General features: G+C 39.6%; 1 protein-coding gene across 4 annotated transcripts in view; it reads right to left on the bottom strand.

Annotated features, from left to right (window-relative positions):
- FAM21 (Family with sequence similarity 21) overlaps nt 1-18152 on the bottom strand; it is a 1354861-nt gene that overhangs the window by 1268876 nt on the left and 67833 nt on the right. The gene's annotated exons all lie outside the window — the stretch shown is intronic.

The following is an 18152-nucleotide window of genomic DNA, read 5'->3' as shown; positions in this document are numbered from 1 at the left end:
ATAAGCTCTGGACAGGAGATGTTCGAAAAGCTCCAGTAGCGATACGGATAGCCTGATGGTGGACAGGGTCTAGCCATCGGAGGACACTATCTCTAGCTGAAGAGTATACCTGGGACCCGTAGTCTAATTTGGGTCGTACAAGTGCACGGTAAAGCCGTAGTAGGGTGCATCGATTTGCTCCCCAACGCGTTGAGGAGAGAGAGCGGATGATATTAAGTCCCCTCGTGCAGTTTGTACGAAGTTGACGAATATGTTTGAGAAAAGTCAACTTTTTATCAAACACAAGTTCCAAGAATTTTGTGTCTGACACTACTGGAATAACATTTTGTCCGAGGGTTAATTCAGGTTCAGGATGAAGATTACGCTTGCGACAAAAGTGTACGCAAACAGTCTTCTCCGGCGAGAACCTGAAGCCATTACCAAGTGCCCAGGAATTAAGGCGATCAATGGCTTTCTGCAGTTGTCTTTCAATAACCCTCATGTTGCATGACTGACAAAATATGCTAAAGTCATCAACATAGAGGGCACAGTTTACAGTTGGAGGAAGTTGTTCTGTGATGGAATTGACTTTGATGGCAAAAAGCGTGACACTTAATACTGATCCTTGTGGTACTCCCTCCTCTTGGCTGAAGGGACGAGAGAGTGAGGATCCCACACGAACTTGGAAAGATCGATTGGCTAAAAAGTTTTGAATAAAAAAGGAGAGATGCCCCCTAAGGCCAAGGCTATGCAGATCTTTTAAAATGCCAAATCTTCAAGTTGTGTCATACGCTTTCTCCATGTCAAAGAACACCGACACCAAGTGTTCGCGTTTTAGGAAAGCATCCCGGATGGATGCTTCCAATCTAATAAGATGGTCCAAAGTGGACCGGTTCCTTCGGAAGCCGCACTGGATGCTGGAGAGAAGGTCATTTGATTCTAAATACCATATTAAACGAGAATTGACCATTCTCTCCAGGATTTTGCACAGACAGCTAGTCAGAGCAATAGGACGATAATTGGTGGTAACTTTTGGATCCTTTCATGGCTTAGGAAAGGCAAGAACGATTGCCTTTCGCCAGGAATCCGGAAACTGCCCTTCAGTAAAGATTCTGTTATACAGAAGGAGCAGACAATCCATAGATTTTGGTGAAAGATGTTTAATCATTTCATAATGGATGCCATCTGGTCCAACAGCACTTGCTTTGGAAAGAGCGAGGGCTCTTTTCAGTTCCTCTATAGTGAACGCCCCGTTGTAGGGATAGAGGCCTTTGGATTTAAAATTAAGTGCTTGTTTTTCCATTTTACGTTTCAGGACCAGGAACTCTGGGGAGTACGAGGATGTTGCGGAGATATTAGAAAATGTTTCCCCAAGAGCATTGGCTATTGCAGTTGGATCTGCAATAGCGCATCCATTATAATCTAGGATTGAAGAAGGGTGGGATGTATATTTTCCCTTCATTTTCCGGATTTTATCCCAGACTACCTTAGAGTTGGTAGACTGGTTAATAGATGATGTAAAACGGATCCACGATTCCTTTTGACTCTGACGACGGATGTAGCGTGCTTTGGCTCGTGCACGTTTGAAGGCTATAAGGTTGTTCGTGGTAGGATATCGGCGAAATATCCCCCACGCTTTGTTTTGAGCCTTTTTTGCTGCTGTGCATTGTGAATTCCACCAAGGTTTGAGAAATGGTGGAAACCGGGCAGATGTTTTTGGAACAGCATTCGCAGCTGCTTGGACAATATTTTCTGTGATGTACTTAACTGCATCATTGATAGGCTCTTGACTGACCGTGCTAAGATCAAAAATTGCCTGATGTTGGAAGGCAGTCCAGTCAGCCTGAGCAATCTTCCACCGTGGTAACCTGAAGGGAAGACATGGTCTCCCACTGTGTAACAAGGTTATCACAAGGAAGTGATCACTTCCGTATGGATTCTCCTCCACTTCCCAGGTGAGTGAAGGAAGTAGAGAAGGGGAGCAGATAGAGAGATCAATGGCAGAAAAAGTACGGGTAGGCATGTGGAAGAAGGTGTTTGTTCCAGTATTTAGAAGGGAAAGGTCATTGTCATTGAGCATATGCTCAATGACTCGTCCCCTTCCGTTGATGTTAGCACTACCCCACAGGGTGTTATGTCCATTCATATCCCAAGGAGTAAGAAAGGGACAGGCAACTGCGTTAGAAGATCATCAAGGTCTGCCTGGGAGATGTCAGTCCCAGGTGGCAAATAGATAGAGCACACAGTTAATAAAAATCCCACCGTAAGGCGAATTGCAACAGCCTCTATACTAGTTCTAATTAGTAAGGGCTGTACTGGGGTCTGGCTACCCACAAGGATAGCCACTCCCCCATGTACAGAGCCATCCGCAATTCTATCCTTACGAAAAATTGTGGTGTTATGCACCGTGGGATCGTCATTTGCCTTTAGGTATGTCTCCTGCAAGCAAAAGCAAACTGGCTTGTGCTTTTGCAGGAGGGCCTTGATGTCATCTATATTTCGCCGGAATCCACTACAATTCCATTGTAGGAATTTAGCCATTATTTTGGCTTGGTGGGTCCATCAGGCGGCTTCCGAGGTGCTGAGGGCTAACTTTTATCAGTCTTGGATTTATCTTTTTTGGGGAAGAATGGACGCTATCCCGTGTCCATGTCTTCCTCCGCAAAGAGTTCCAAGACTGATTCTTCAGGTACCTCCTTTTGCTCAACATCCATCTTTTCTTGGGAACTAGGGGGAACTTCCCCTTTCTTATTCTTTTCTTTCGTAATTACCTTTGTTAATTGTGGAGCATTAGGAGGTACCGATATAGGAGTGGCAGCTGATTGGTCCTTCTGTGTAGGTTTTTGCGAACTTAAGAGATACCGTGCGATGGGAGTGAAAGACTCCTTTGGAGGAATGGTCATGTCCGTCTGAGTTCCGACGGAACATCTCCCTGCTACCTTCTGGGCGTAGGTAGGTCTGTTGATATTCAGGGGTTTGACCGATTTCCTTGCCTCCTGGTATGATATATTTAGCTCTGCCTTCAGCCGTTGAATTTCTTTTTCTTCTTTTCACCTCTGGCATGCTCGTGAGTAGGCCGGGTGTTCGCCCTCACAGTTAATACAGGTGGGTTTTGTGGCTGAACATGCTGCTGTTTCGTGGTCCTTTGCACCGCATCGAGCGCATGCAAGGACTCCACGGCAGGCCATTTGAGAATGTCCATACTTCTGGCATTTAAAACACCGTAAAGGGTTTGGAACGTATGGACGCACTGAACAGTTGATGTATCCAGCTTTAATCTCATCAGGAGGTTTAGGAGTGTTAAAAGTCAGGATAACGCTCCTGGTTTTAACAATTTTTCCATCCCTTCGCGCAGTAATTCTCTTGACGGCAATGACTCCCTGTGGTTTTAATTCGGAGCAGATTTCCTCCTCGGTGACGTCGAGAAGGTCCCACTCCGAAATGACACCTCTCGATGAATTGAGTGTTCTGTGTGGTGTCACCGTTATAGGGATTCCTCCGATTGATGTTACTCGGAGTAGATGTTCGGATTGCCTGTCGTTTTTAGTTTCAATTAAGAGGTCTCCAGAGCGGAGCCTCTTAACTGATTTGGGTGAACCTACTAACCCATCTAACCCTTTCTGTATAAAGAAAGGTGACATTTTTCCAATCGGTTTTTCATTGGTGGAGTGCATGATTAAAAACCGCAGGATAGGACCTGATGGTAATTCAGTCCGCTGCCTCTTTGAAGCAATATTGCTGTCAGTGTCTGTATTTTCAGATAGGGACCGGGTTGGGGCCCCTGAAGAAGTAAGTTTCTCAGGATTCATGAAGTTTTTTATATGGTTCAGTGCCCGGGCTCCCCACCCACCACGGAGCCCAAAGGGACGCCCACTACCCGGCATGCAATAAATGCGCTCGGGAGTGGGACGCCAGGGCTACCCAGACACCATACCCGCACCGCCGCCAGCCTGAATCCTGTCCCTCGGACCATGAGGGTAGGGGCGTGGCATTGACAAGGTTGACCCTCGCAGGCGAACCTACTAGCCGATTGATCCTAGCCGGGCCTTCCAGGACCACCCGTCTTGTCGAAGCAGGGGCCAAAGTGGTGTATTGAAGGTGGGCCCCTCAACCACCAGGATCCCCCTTTCCGAATTTCCACGGGTCGCAGCGCACGGCAAACACGCCGGATTCCATTGATGTAAGCCCGGAACCTAGGCTGTGGGCATTGGATCCCAGTGATGCTAGTCTGGAAGTCCAGCAGCGTCACTGGGAGGTCCCCTCACCACGTACAGGTGCCCACGTCGAGGGGCTATGGCTCAGTTAAAGGAATTGAAGGCCAGAACATAATGGAGGTACTGGTTAAATTAATGGAGGTACTGGTTAAATTAATGGAGGCACTGGTTAAAGAAGCACTGCAGGATCATTTAGACAAGACTTCAGTTATAGCTCAGACACAGCATGGTTTTGTTAAGGGGAAGTCTTGCCTGACCAACTTGATTGGATACTATGATGCAGTCACAAAAGAACTGGATGCAGGGAATAACTTTGATATTATATACTTGGATCTTAGAAAGGCTTTTGATACTGTTGCACATGGAAGACTGCTACACAAATTGGAGCAGTGTGACATTGGAGGCAAATTGCTGCTATGGATAAAGGGGTGGTTGAGGGGGTGAAGACAGAGAGTGAATGGACACTGCTCATCGTGGACTAATGTTATTAGTGGAGTCCCTCAGGGCTGGGTCCATTATTGTTTTCTGTATTTATAAATGATATTGATGATGGTATATCAGGCTTAATGTCCAAGTTTGCGGACGATACAAAGGTTGGCAGGGTTGTCAAGGACACTACTGACACTATGCTGCTGCAGCAGGATCTGGATAGGTTGAGCAGATGGGCTGAGAGGTGGCAAATGAAGTTTAACATTGACAAATGTAAAGTACTACACATGGGAAACAGCAACCCCAGAGCAACGTATCAACTCTGTGGTACTACACTGACAGTGGTAGAGAATGAAAGGGACTTGGGGGTGGTTGTGCAGGCAGATATGAAGTTCTCTGAGCAGTGCAGACGGGCTTCAAGAGTAGCTCATGGAGTATTGTCAATGATATACAGGAATTTTTCCAGCAGGGATAAGGAAGTGATTATTCCATTGTATAAGGCAATGGTCAGGCCACACCTAGAGTACTGTATACAGGTCTGGAGGCCTCATTTCAAGAAGGATGTAGAGCTGCTGGAACGAGTACAGAGAAGGGCAACAAGATTAGTGAATGGGACAAAGGGGTGCTCTTACGAAGAAAGGCTTAAGTTTTGCAAATTACAGTGTCTGGAAACTAGGCACCAGCGAGGTGATCTGATAGAGGTGTATAAAGCCTTGAATATTTTAAGCATGCTCAATGCTGATGGAATTCTTCCTCTAGCTCAGAAAAATCACCTGAGAGGGCATAAATTCAAATTGAGGAAAGACAGATGTAGGATAGACGTGAGGAAATTTTCCTTTAGCCAGTGGGTGGTTGGTGGGTGGAACAGACTTCCATCCCTTGTGGTGGAGGTTGATAGCCTAAATAAGTTTAAGGCTCAGCTGGACAGGTATTTTGAACGAACAGAGGGGTGAAGTGGAAGTGGGTTTTTTTTTTTTTTTTTTTTTTGGCTGATGCTGCATAAGCTTGCTTTCTTGCATCAAATGCCTCTACTAATGCTAATGCTAACATACAATATTCCTGCACTTTATAGTCAGGTAAAATTGCACAAGACTGGGTTTCCTATTCGGCCTATTGTTCCTACAAAAACTCAGAGCTTTCATCCTTGGCCACACATGTATATAGCATTATAAAACCCTTTAGACGGGCAATACAATTTTTTTAATAAGAACTACGATACACTATTTAATAGCCTTAAGGACTGTAGACTTGGTGATAATGATAATTTATTCTCACCAGATGTTACCTCATTATATACGAATGTAAACGTTGAATACACAATATTTTTTGGGACATGTTAAATAATAACTCTATACCATATATGAAGCTTCCTATTAAAGAAATTTTTCACTTAATTAAACTCTTAGTTGAGGCCAACTATTTCACCTTTTGAGACAAAGTATACAAACAAATTTTTGGTTTGCTGATGGGAATGAGCTTGAGCGGCTTAATATCAGAGATCTATCTCTCAACGATTGAGCATATACATTTGATGCCTTTTCTAACCTGTATCACATACTATGGGAGGTATTTAGACGATGTTCTAGTCATTACTGATAGTAGTACTATCCAAGACATTTTACATTCGTTTAATAATATTCACTCTAGACTCAAATTTACATTGGAAAGGGAGGGTACAGATACAAAGTCATTAAATTTTCTAAATTTCACGCTTACTCGGGACTCGAATAAAATCCAATTTAACATGTATCGAAAACCTACAAACACTGGTATGCTTCTGCATTATAACAGCTATCACCCGTTCTCCTACAAGAGATCTATTATCTTTAATTAATTTCCAAATGCCTATAAATATTCAACGATGGAATCTGCTTTCAGCTCAGAAATACAAATATTAACCAACAGATTCTTAAACAGGGGTTATCCCCTTGCCACAATAAACTGAATTAGGGTTACAAGCTAGGGATAGGATAAAAAATACTACATCAACCAACAATCGTAATATTAAAAAATACTTTATTTCTGTTGCATAAGTTGAACAGTGGCACAAACAGCTTAACGGATTTTTTAAAGATACCAAATTTAATATTGTGGCCAGGCCAATACGGAAACTACACACTACACTGAAAAACTGCTCAGTCCTTTCCTCATTCGCAAGACAAATAAATGACCTGGTATACAACATTTCTTGCAGGGATTGCAACTCGTCGTACCAAGGTTCTACACGTTTTCCTCTGAATTTTTGTGTAAATCAACATGCAGCTCAGTTCGTGCATCTCGTTCAGCAGTATCAGAATTAGCCTTTCATGCCGTTAACAAAAAACAATTTTTTATTTAACGAGGCCAAAATACTTAGTGTCCAACATAATTATACCAGACTTAATTGCAGAAACTGTCGAAATTAAATTACATGAGAATTCTGTTAATGTTCGGCAGCCATTTCTAATCTCCGATTCATGGGCTTTTATGTATGCGCCAAGACAAATAATCCCTATTTAAGTGTCGTGCTTACCACTATTTGGTAATTTTCGTTCCTGTGATCACGACATACGGTCAAAAAACACTGTTTTTTTTTTTTTTTTTTTTATTTGGTAGTTGTTGGCGCATCGGCTTCTGTGGCCATATTGCACCTCCCAAGGTTTTTGCAGTACTTTGATCCAAGCCCGAGGCGGGAATCGAACCCGCGACCTTTGGGTTGCCGGGCAGGTACTTTACCCACTCGGCTAGCCCGGTCGGCTCAAAAAGCACTGTCAGCTTCAAGAAGGAAAATCTTTTTTTGCAATTTTTTTCATTAAATTTCTTTTAATTAATTTAATTTTTAATTGTGTTAGATTGATTTTTAATTGTGTTCATTTGATTTCTAATTGTGTTCATTTGATTTCTGATGAATTAAAAAACAATTGTGTTCAATTGTTTTTTAATTTTTTAATTCTGTTCAATTGAGTTTTAATTATTTTTTTCTGTAAAGTACGATTTGTGACTTTTTCGTTTTATTTGCTGGAGATTACCATATGGAAGTGTTCTATGTATTATATATTGAGGTAAACTTCTCTTATTATTTTACAAATATTGATATCAACGTAGAACATAATGAGCATTACAGCTCTGGTTCATAGTATCAACTGATTTATATATGGTTGCTATTTGTGTCTACTGGTTATAGCTGGCTGGACTATTTTACTTGCTTCTTGGTATGTATTGTATTTCTGTATTTCTTTTTTTTTTTCATCTTGCACATGTTCTGGAATAAGCAGGATGTTCTCCTTTACAATTTGGACACTTTGGTGTTGGAGCTGGGCAGTCGTCAATCTGATTGTTCTTCAGACCCACATTTAGCACGTTGGTGTATTTCTACATGCAGTCTGTGAGTCTCCATATTTTTGACATTAGAAACAGCATTAAACACATTTGGTATATATACTTTTACTTGCCAGTTCAAATATCCTGCTTTTACAGTTTGTGGGATTTTTGGTGTGTTAAATGTCAGAATTAAGTTTTTGGTAGGTATATTTCCATCTCTCCAAATAGAAATTCTTCATACTTTGTCACTCCTTGATTTTGGAGTTTGCTGCTGATTTCTTCTTCAGTAATGTGTAAGAGATCCCACTCAGCGATTACCCCTCGTGAAGAGTTTCATGTGTTACTGGGGATGACTACTACCAGTATACCTCAAAGTTCAATAAATTCGGTAAATTTTCTGAATGTCTGATAGTGGATGTTTCAACCAACAGATCCCCAAATTGGAGTTGCCTAACTGTTTTTGATGTTCTTGCTAGTCCTTCCAAGACTTTTTGGATAAATAATGGGGATTTCTTCTCCATTGGAGTGAACAATTAGGAATAAGAATATTGGTTTTGAACTGCCTTTTGGCAGTATTTTCAGGTTCTTCAGCAGTTCAATTTGGTGGGATCTTCTCTGAAGTCGATTGGGGAATAGTGCCTTTACTACTCATGTTTTGCTCTTTTCAGCCCTGAGAGTGTTGTTTTTTTTTTGGTTTTTTAGGAGCATTAGCAACTAAGGCCATATTGCTCCAGGATATGCGGTGGTCATTCCTTAACCTTTCCGCATCCTCCGTATTTGGTGGTGACGGGCTCGAACCCCGGTCTAATCAAGAAGCGTGTGCTACGCACTGCTGCTCCTTCCCACCTGGCTACGGAGGCGCCCCCTGAGAGTGTAACTTCCAACTCCCAGGTTTCTGGCCCGACCACGAGAAGGCAAGAGCACTGCCACCAAATTACCAAACAGTGGCTAGAGGTTAGTAGGTGGTGGTGGTATTAGTTTGAAAATAAGAAAAAACGAAAGGTGACTTTCCTTTCTAATAGTCTGCTAGCTCCTTTTAGAAAAAAACTACTTAAGTACAAAAAATAAAGGTTGCTATAAATGTAGTGAAATAAATACAGGTAGTCCTCAGTTTATGACAGGGTTCCATTCCTAAAGGAACTGCAGCAAGAAAAAAAAAAATCTGTGTAAAATGAACCTAATTATAAAATGCAAATTAATGAGTTATATTCCAGGCATCTCTCAAAATTGGCATAAGTAATATAATATTATTATATTTAAAGCCTTAAAATGAATGCTATAAATGTAAAAACAGCATTTTATGAATTTAAATTAATTAAATGTAATACAGTATAAAATAACCAAACTAAATTTAATTAAATTATCTCCAGGGGCTCACATCTGGTGAGTATGGGCTTGGCACACACATGGTCCTCAGCTGGATATCATCATTCTTCTCTTTCTTGGTGATTTCCTTCTACTTTTGTCTCTCTCTCTCTCTCTCTCTCTCTCTCTCTCTCTCTCTCTCTCTCTCTCTCTCTCTCTCTCTCTCTCTCTCTCAGGGTAACTTGGGAATTTCTTTTGGCTGGTGCAGCATAAGCCTCAGGCTTCCTTGCACCATGTAGCTAATAATAATAATAATAATAAATAAATAAATTAAATTTTGTACATTTACTTTGATATATGAAGCCCAGACCGAAAGCTTTTGTAAAAGTGCCACTGTAAGTCTCCTGCACTGATATTTTCTGTAAGTAGCATAATGCATAGATTTTACTTCTGTGATGAAGTCCCTGGTTGAGGATCTTCCTCTTTTTTGAAGAAAGCATGTAGTGTTGATTTTCAAGATTTCCTCTTTCTTTCTTTGAAAATCTCAAAATAAGGGCCAATGGGTACAACTATACTTCTCCACTTTCCCACTTTGCTCCCAGTAGTGGTCAATCTCACAGAGCTCATCAGTGTGGGTCTCCATGGCTGAAAGGATGCGCTGCAGGTCGCTTGTAATCACAGATTTTAGTTGAGGTTCCATCTTTTTCTTTTTGCTCCTCCTTTTGTTGGCTTAGTTCTTTAGCCAATTCTTCCAAGCCTTCACTGGAAAGTTGCTATCCATGGCTATCCAATAGCTCTGTTACATATTCAGCTGTAACCTCATCCAATCCTGCCTCTTGCATCAACTTGCTAGTGTCTTCAATGTTCTCCACTGGCGCTAATCCTCTGAAGTTATGCATAAATTGTGGGAGTGGGAGAAGTTTGCATCACACTCTATTCAAACAGTTCACTGACACATCCTCCCAAGTTGCATTAATGTTATTAATGCCCTTCAAAATATCGAATGAGCGGCAATAATCCTTGACAGTTTTGGATGACCTGTCCAAAACTTTCACCATTTTCACGAAGGTTTGGCAGAGGTAATATGCTTTAAAGTTTGCTGTTACGCCCTGGTCAATTGGTTGCAAAACTGAAGTGGTGTGTGGTGGCATATAAACAACACTGACATGCCGAGATGTTCCAACTTCAGCAAGATTTGGGATGGCCAGGGGCATTGTTCAAGAGAGGAAAAGCCTTGGCTAGTAACTTATTCTCTTGACAAAAACAGAGCATAGTAGGGCAAAAATTTGTGCACCAATCCAAGAAGATTTCTTGTGTCACCCAAGCCCTCCTGTTCCATTTCCAATAGACTTGCAACATGGCTTTGTTTAGACCCTTGAGAGCACGTGGTGTCTCTGAATGGTACACTAACAGTAGTTTTAATTTTAAAGTGCCATTTCCACCCAGACAAAGCCATTTCCACCCAGCAGAAACGTTAGCCTATATTTTGCAGCCTTGAAACCTGGTGCAGACTACTCTTCATGGGCATTTAAAGTTTGTGAAAGCAATTTCTTCCAATAAAGCCCAGTCTCATCAACATTAAAAGTGAGATCAGCAGGATAATTACCCTCCTCCACATGGCTGATGGGAGTCATTGCAGTAAACACATGGGTTGTGTTGGGGTAGCTAAGAATAGGAACAGGTGCATGTATACTTGCATGTACACCAATGCTAGGAGTTTAGTAAATAAATTTGAGGTATTGCTCAAAACATCAAAGGCGAATATTGTTGGGATATCAGAGACATGGTTTCACACAGATATAAGGAATGCAGAACTGGAATTTGGGGAGTACAATGTGTACAGAAAGGATAGACAGGACAGGAAGGGAGGGGGGGGTTAGGCTTTTAGTTAAAAAACACATAAAATCCAAGGAAGTGAAGTAAGTCGACATCGCTGGACAGTGCAGTGTCGAGTCAGTTTGGTGTGATATTAGCATTAGTAGAGGCATATGATGCAAGAAAGCAAGCTTATGCAGCATCAGCCAAAAGAAAAAAAAAAAAAACCCTTACACGTTCAAAATACCTGTCCAGCTGAGCCTTAAATTTATTTAGGCTATCAACTTCCACAACAAGGAATGGAAGTCTGTTCCACCAACCAACTACCCGCTGGCTAAAGGCAAATTTCTGCACATCTATCCTACATCTGTCTTTCCTCAATTTCAATTTATGTCCTCTCAGGTGATTATTCTGAGCCAGAGGAAGAATCCCATCAGCATTGAGCATGCTCAAACCATTCAAGGCTTTATACACCTCTATCAGATCACCTCGCCAGTACCTAGTTTCCAGACACTGTAATTTGCAAAAGCACCCCTTTGTTCCATTCACTAATCTTGTTGCCCTTCTCTGTACTCGTTCCAGCAGCTCTACATCCTTCTTGAAATGAGGCCTCCAGACCTGTATACAGTACTCAAGGTGTGGCCTGACCATTGCCTTATACAAGGGAATAATCACCTCCTTATCCCTGCTAGAAAAATTCCTGTATATCATTGACAAGACACCATGAGCTACTCTTGCAGCCCGTCTGCACTGCTCAGAGAACTTCATATCTGCCTGCACAATTACCCCCAGGTCCTTTTCATTCTCTACCACTGTCAGTGTAGTACCACAGAGTTTATACATTGCTCTGGGGTTGCTGTTAAAAACACTATTAAAATTAAAAGGATTAAAAGTTACAATTTGGATGAATACTCAAATTCTTTGAGTATTCATCCAAAGAATTTGAGTATTTGAGTAAAAACAAAGTGAGTATTCATCCAAATTGTAACTTTAAATTTTAATACTGTTTTTAATCTTTTTAATTGTGATTTTAATTATTTATTATCGGAAGCAGTTTTAACTATTTATTCTCACACTCAGTCTTGCTTCGGTGGTTTGATGTGTGTTTCGGGGTCAGGTTGGGGCTCTCGGCTTTCAATTCCGTTGAGCATCGGATTTGGTCTATGAGTGAGGGAATTCATTAATTTGTTTTTTTCACCTGACTGGAAGCATTCCACGAAAAAGACTGAGGTAATCTCTTACTTTTTAATGAATTACTTTTATATTTTTTTTTCCAAAGTGATAGATCTACATGACATTTTTAATGACATGTTCACATTCACTTGGCTTTACTGCACTTCTCTTTCTAGACATGGCGGCTCTCATTTTATTAATTTAATCAACAATTTTTAATTAAAACTCATAAATTGACACTGTAGAATAGTGGCCCAACAATAGTACAACATCAAGTGAACTGAGCATTCCTCTCCTCTTATCGCCAGCCACCTCATCCCTGATTGGCTTAGATCAGTGCTTCTCAAACTTTTTTCGATCACCGCCCCCTAAAAAAAGCCCTGGTGAGGGCTTTTTTTAGCCCACCAATATAAAGTGAAGCTAAATAACTGAAATGAATATTTATCTGTTTGCCTCCAAAAATGTAAATGCAGCCCTGCATGTATGTGTGTGAATTATAAAGAAAACTATTTACTGCGCTTTATTCCTTCTTCGTAAAAAATTACAACTACATAAATAGTCAGTTATAGTCACTTAAATTAAGTCATGAAAATTAAAGTTAATTACATAAATAAGTCATGATATTGATGGAAATAGTTAATTATATTTTAATATTCAATGCAATGGATGAGCTTAGTGGAGATTTATTAGCTTATCAATATTAGGTTTAATATCTGTAAGTAGAAGTCAAACGTAAATGTTGTTAAACGTAAATCGCCAAGTTTAACAACATCTAGACAATTTATTTCCTTGTCAGCAATTGAGATACAGCACTGAAACTGGTTTCGACTAGATATGATGTTGGAAAAGAAATAAGTAATTTTTTTACAGTTCCCCACAATGCAGGATAATGGTCAGGGATTTTCTTTTGTAATCAAAATTCCTTATCAGGAATTTTGATTACAAAATCTGAATTTTTAAATTTTGGCTTCAGTTCAACTTCATTTTGTAACTCGATCAATTCTTCTTCTACAAAACGTTCACCATCATCATTATTTAAAAAAGGATTTATAACCCAATCTGGAATTTTCAAATTAAGGAGATCTTCGAACCTTTCCTGCATATCTCTGTGCAACATTTCTAGATGATTACAAAAAGTTAGTAGAGTTTCATCAGCTATTTTTTTCTTTTTTCTCTATTTCCAACAGATTTGGAAATTGATACAATTCACATTGTCCTACGTTGCGCATAAAAAGCTTTAATTTTGAAATAAATGCTGAAATTTGAGTTTTCGCCTTAATAAGAGTTACATCTTGTCCTTGTAAATGTTGAATCTAGTAAATAAATCTGCAAGATAAGCAATACCAGTTTTCATTTTCTTGATGTCATTACTAAGGTCGTTGTTCCTATCTTCAAAAAACTCAACAACAGTATCAAAGAGTTCATAAAATCTGTTGAGACAGTTGCCTTTTGACAGCCACCGAATCTCAGAGTGAAGTAGCAATCGTTCAAAATCTTCACTGTTTTGATCACAAAGCTTTCGAAATATACGATCATTCAAAGAATGTGCTTTAATTTTGTTTATAGCAGTAATAACAGTTTGTAGAGAATTGTGCAGTTGATCACCAAGTTTTTTCACAACTAAATGCTGACGGTGAATGACACAATGAACAGTAATAATATTTGGCACAGCATTTTTTTAAATAAGCCATAAAACCCTTGTAACGGCCAATCATTGATGGTGCTCCATCTGCCCCCTGTTGCCCCCTTTCATGCCTATCGCCCTCTTTCATGCCTATTGCCCCCTGTTGCCCCCTTTCATGCCTAACACCCCCCGGGGGCGATATCGCCCACTTTGAGAAGCACTGGCTTAGATGGTAGACGGGGATAGCTCTCATCGCTGATTGGTAGTTTTCTTTCTTTACATCGTATCCAGTATTTGTAGTTTCACATTTTTCTATAGTTTTTTGATATTTTTGGTCTTCTGGTTTCAAAACAGTCATTATTATGAATCGTTGCAAAATAAACTGTTATAAACACAGGGCAACCTATATAATGGAAAAACGCACTAAAGAATCACTTTAAATCATTTGATCACTTGGAAAATAGTTGGCACTAGGGGCCACACATCAAGGAAACCAATGAAAATGTCCAAGCATGTGCAGTTCTCAAAAGTCGATGCTTTGTTGTATGCATGAACTGCAGTTGACAAAATCAACAACCCATAGAGTTTTGCATAATCAATTGTCTTTATGCACAAATTATGTGCACAAGTAATTAATTATTGTAATTAAATTATGCAATTTAATTAATTACTGTAATTAAATTGTGTAATTTAATTAATTATTGTAATTAAATTAATTTTATGTAATTAATCAATCATGCATTTAATTAATATGCATGATTTATACATTTTTTTTTGGATAGTGTAGCATAAGCCTCAGGGTTCCTTGCACCATATTGCTAATAATAATAATACACCCCAGGAGCCTTACTGGCCTGCAGGCTCAAAAGTTTTTTCATTAAATAAACACGTTAAATTTCAACATCATTAATTACATTTTTTCAACTTTACTCCCATAATATCTCATTAACACAAAGGGTTGTTCTTCTGTAAGGCCTCCGTAGCCGAGTGATCAGGAGCGCAGTAGCACACGCTCTTTGAATAGACCAGGGTTCAAGCCCGCCCCTGACTGCTAAATACAGTCAATCTGTAAACCCGTGCTAAGCCAGCGTGACAGACTTTGGTCCATTTCCCTCAGCATGAATTGTTGAAGAGGCTTCCATTCTGCAGTGGGTTGATAATGGCTGCAGTTTACCTTTTTTTTTTTTTTTTTTTTAAGTAATACAATTAATTAATCATATTTAATTAATTATGTAATTAATTATGCACAAATTATTAGTATTAGCAATGGCCACAGGGTGCAAGGAAACCTATGGCTTATGCTGCACCAGCCAAAAAAAAATAACAAAAAAAAATTAATTTTTTTTAAATAAATAAAAAATAAACAAATAAATGAAATAAAAAAAATAAGAAAATTTTAAAAAAAAATAAAAATTAAAAAGTGAAAAGGAAATAGACAACCAATGTGTTTATCCAACTGACCTCTGAATTTCCACAAACTGTCAACCTCTACCACATATGTAGGGAACTTATTCCAGTAATTTATAACTCACTGGCTAAAATAAAACTTGCTGCAATCCAGTCAAACATCTCCCCCTGTAACTTGAAATTATGGACCCAAGTTATAGAATCATTTATAAGAGTGAAAATTTTGTTCTCATTCATTTTACTTATGCTTCTCAAAGCCTTAAACACCTCAATCAAGTCTTCTCTAAGGTGCCTAGTTTCCAAGCTCTGCGATCTCATCAGGCAAGTTACTTGTCTTTGAACCCTTTCAAGAAGCACAATGTCTTTTTTTAGGTGTGGTCTCCATACTTGAACACAGCATTGCAAGCGTGGTCTAACAATAGCCTTATAATGACATCCTTATCTCTACTAGCAATTTTTTGATAAATCATCGATAGGACACCATGAGGCCTTCCTTGCAACCTGTCTACAATGCAAGGAGAACTTCATGTCTGACCGTATCATAACTTCCAAGTCCCTTTCCTCACCTACCGGCTCCACCAAGTGTATAAGTTATTTTGGGTTACTGTTCCCCCAGTGTAATAACTTACACTTTTCTGGATTAAAGCATAGCTGCCATTTTTCTGACCATTTAGGTCACTCTGAAGAAGCTCTACTTGGGAGTGACCATTAACTACTCCAATCTTTACATCATCAGCAAATTTAGGCATCATGCCCTCTATCCCTTCATTGATGTTATTTACGAAAATCAAAAACAACAGTAGTTCTAATACCAATCCTTGGTATTAGAACTACTGTTGGTATTAGTAGTTCTAATACCAATCCTTGGTATTAGAACTACTTATTACATCAAACTTATTACATCACTTATTACATCACTTATTACATCAAACAAATCTGAGGAATAACCATTTATCACAACCCTTTGCCTCCTGCTCTAAAGACATCCAACTATCCATCTAAGGATTTTCCCTGCGATTCCAACCTGTTCCAGCTTGCAAAGTAACTGCTCATATGGGACTGAGTCAAATGCTTTGCTGAAATCCAAATAAATTATATGAAAATTATGCCCAAAGCCCAGTTCGAGTGACCCAGTCAAAATAACTAACCAGATTAGTTAAATATGCTTTTCCCTTTACAAAACCCTGCTGAGTATCCATCAGAATTCCATTTCTATCTAAATTATCCTGAATTCCACTCCTGATCATTGTCTCCATGATTTTCCCTACTACTGATGTTATACTGACCGGCCGGTAATTTCCCACTTTACTAGTAGAACCGCCCTTACGAATTGGGGAAACATTGGCAATTTTCCAGCCGATGGAATCACTTCCAAGTCCAGTGATGCTCTCATAATGAACCTCAATGGTTCAATGCATTCAGTTGATGCCTCCCTTATGATTACAGAGTATATGCCATCAACCCCAGGAGGCTTATTCTCTTTCTTGATGATTCCCTTCCACTTTTGACACACACACACTCTCTCTCTCTCAGTAACTCATGAATTTTTTTTTTTTTTTTTTGGCAGGTGTGGCATAAGCCTCGGACTTCCTTGCACCATATAGTTAATAATAATAATAATAATAAACACCAGGAGCCTTACTGGCCTGCAGGCTCAAAAGTTTTCCCATTAAATTAACATGTTAAATTTCAACATCATTAATTAGATTTTTTCAACTTCACTTCCAAAATATCTCATTAGCACAATGGGTTTTTCTTCTGTAAATATCGATGCAAAGTAACTGTTGAGTTCATCTGCAAATTCAGCTGGGGTATCTAATGGTGTCACACAGATATATAAGGTATATAAGGCCAGGGGTGTCACACAGATATAAGGAATGCACAACTGGAATTTGGGGAGAAACATGTTTACAGGAAGGAAGGAGGGGTTATGCTATTAGTTAAGAAACACAAAATCCAAGGAAGTGAAGCCAGTGGACATTGCTGGATAGTGCAGTGTCAAGTCAGTTTGGTGTGACATAAGCATTGGGAGATCAAAATTGAGAGTAGGAGTGTGCTATAGACCTAATGACTCTGATGAGTATAATAAGATACTGTACAGGGAAATAAATGGGCCAGTAAATCAGAGAGTCTTATAATGGGGGATTTTAATTTCCCAGATATTGACTGGAATTTGTGGATTGGTCACTCACACACTAGCAAGGCTTTTGTGGATTTATTGGATGATTGTTTTCTACACCAGTATGTTCGGGAGGCAACTAGAGGGAGTAATACTCTTGATCTGATTATCAGTAGTGATTCTTCATGCATTAAGAATCTGCAGGTAAAGGAACCACTAGGTGGCAGTGATCGCAGTGTGCTGAAGTGGGATTTACTCAAGGAGGTAACTACCATCAGAGGTAAAGGGAAGGGTTTTTGCTTTCGTAAAGGCGACTATGATGGTCTGAGACAGTATTTAAATTCTATACAGTGGGACCAACTGATGATGTTACCAACAGCAAATTCAAAATGGGAAGCATTCAAAGAATTTATCTTGGATGCTACTAGGCTTTCCATACCAACTAAGAAATATTGTTCAAGGTTTAGGCCTAAATGGATGTCAGATCAACTAATGAGACATATGGCAGAGAAGAAAAATGCATGGAATACATATAAATTAATCGGTGACAGGGAAGCCTATGATAGATACAAGTTGATATGCAACCAAGTTACAAAGGAGGTTAGGCAGGCAAAGGCAGATTATGAGAAATCTTTGGCAAAGGGTGCAAAGAAAAACAACAAAGAGTTCTTTACCTATGTAAACTCCAGAAGGAAAGGGATGAATCAGATTGGTCCACTGGATATTGATGGTTCAACTGTTGATGATCCTGCTCAGGTGGCTAACAAACTAAATGAGTATTTTGTAT

The sequence above is a fragment of the Mastigoproctus giganteus genome, chromosome 2 (assembly GCF_048544385.1).
Source record: "Mastigoproctus giganteus isolate SK-2022 chromosome 2, ASM4854438v1, whole genome shotgun sequence".
Classification (NCBI taxonomy): domain Eukaryota; kingdom Metazoa; phylum Arthropoda; class Arachnida; order Uropygi; family Thelyphonidae; genus Mastigoproctus; species Mastigoproctus giganteus.
Note: the sequence above shows the minus strand (reverse complement) of the source record. Positions and strands in the feature narration are given on the sequence as shown.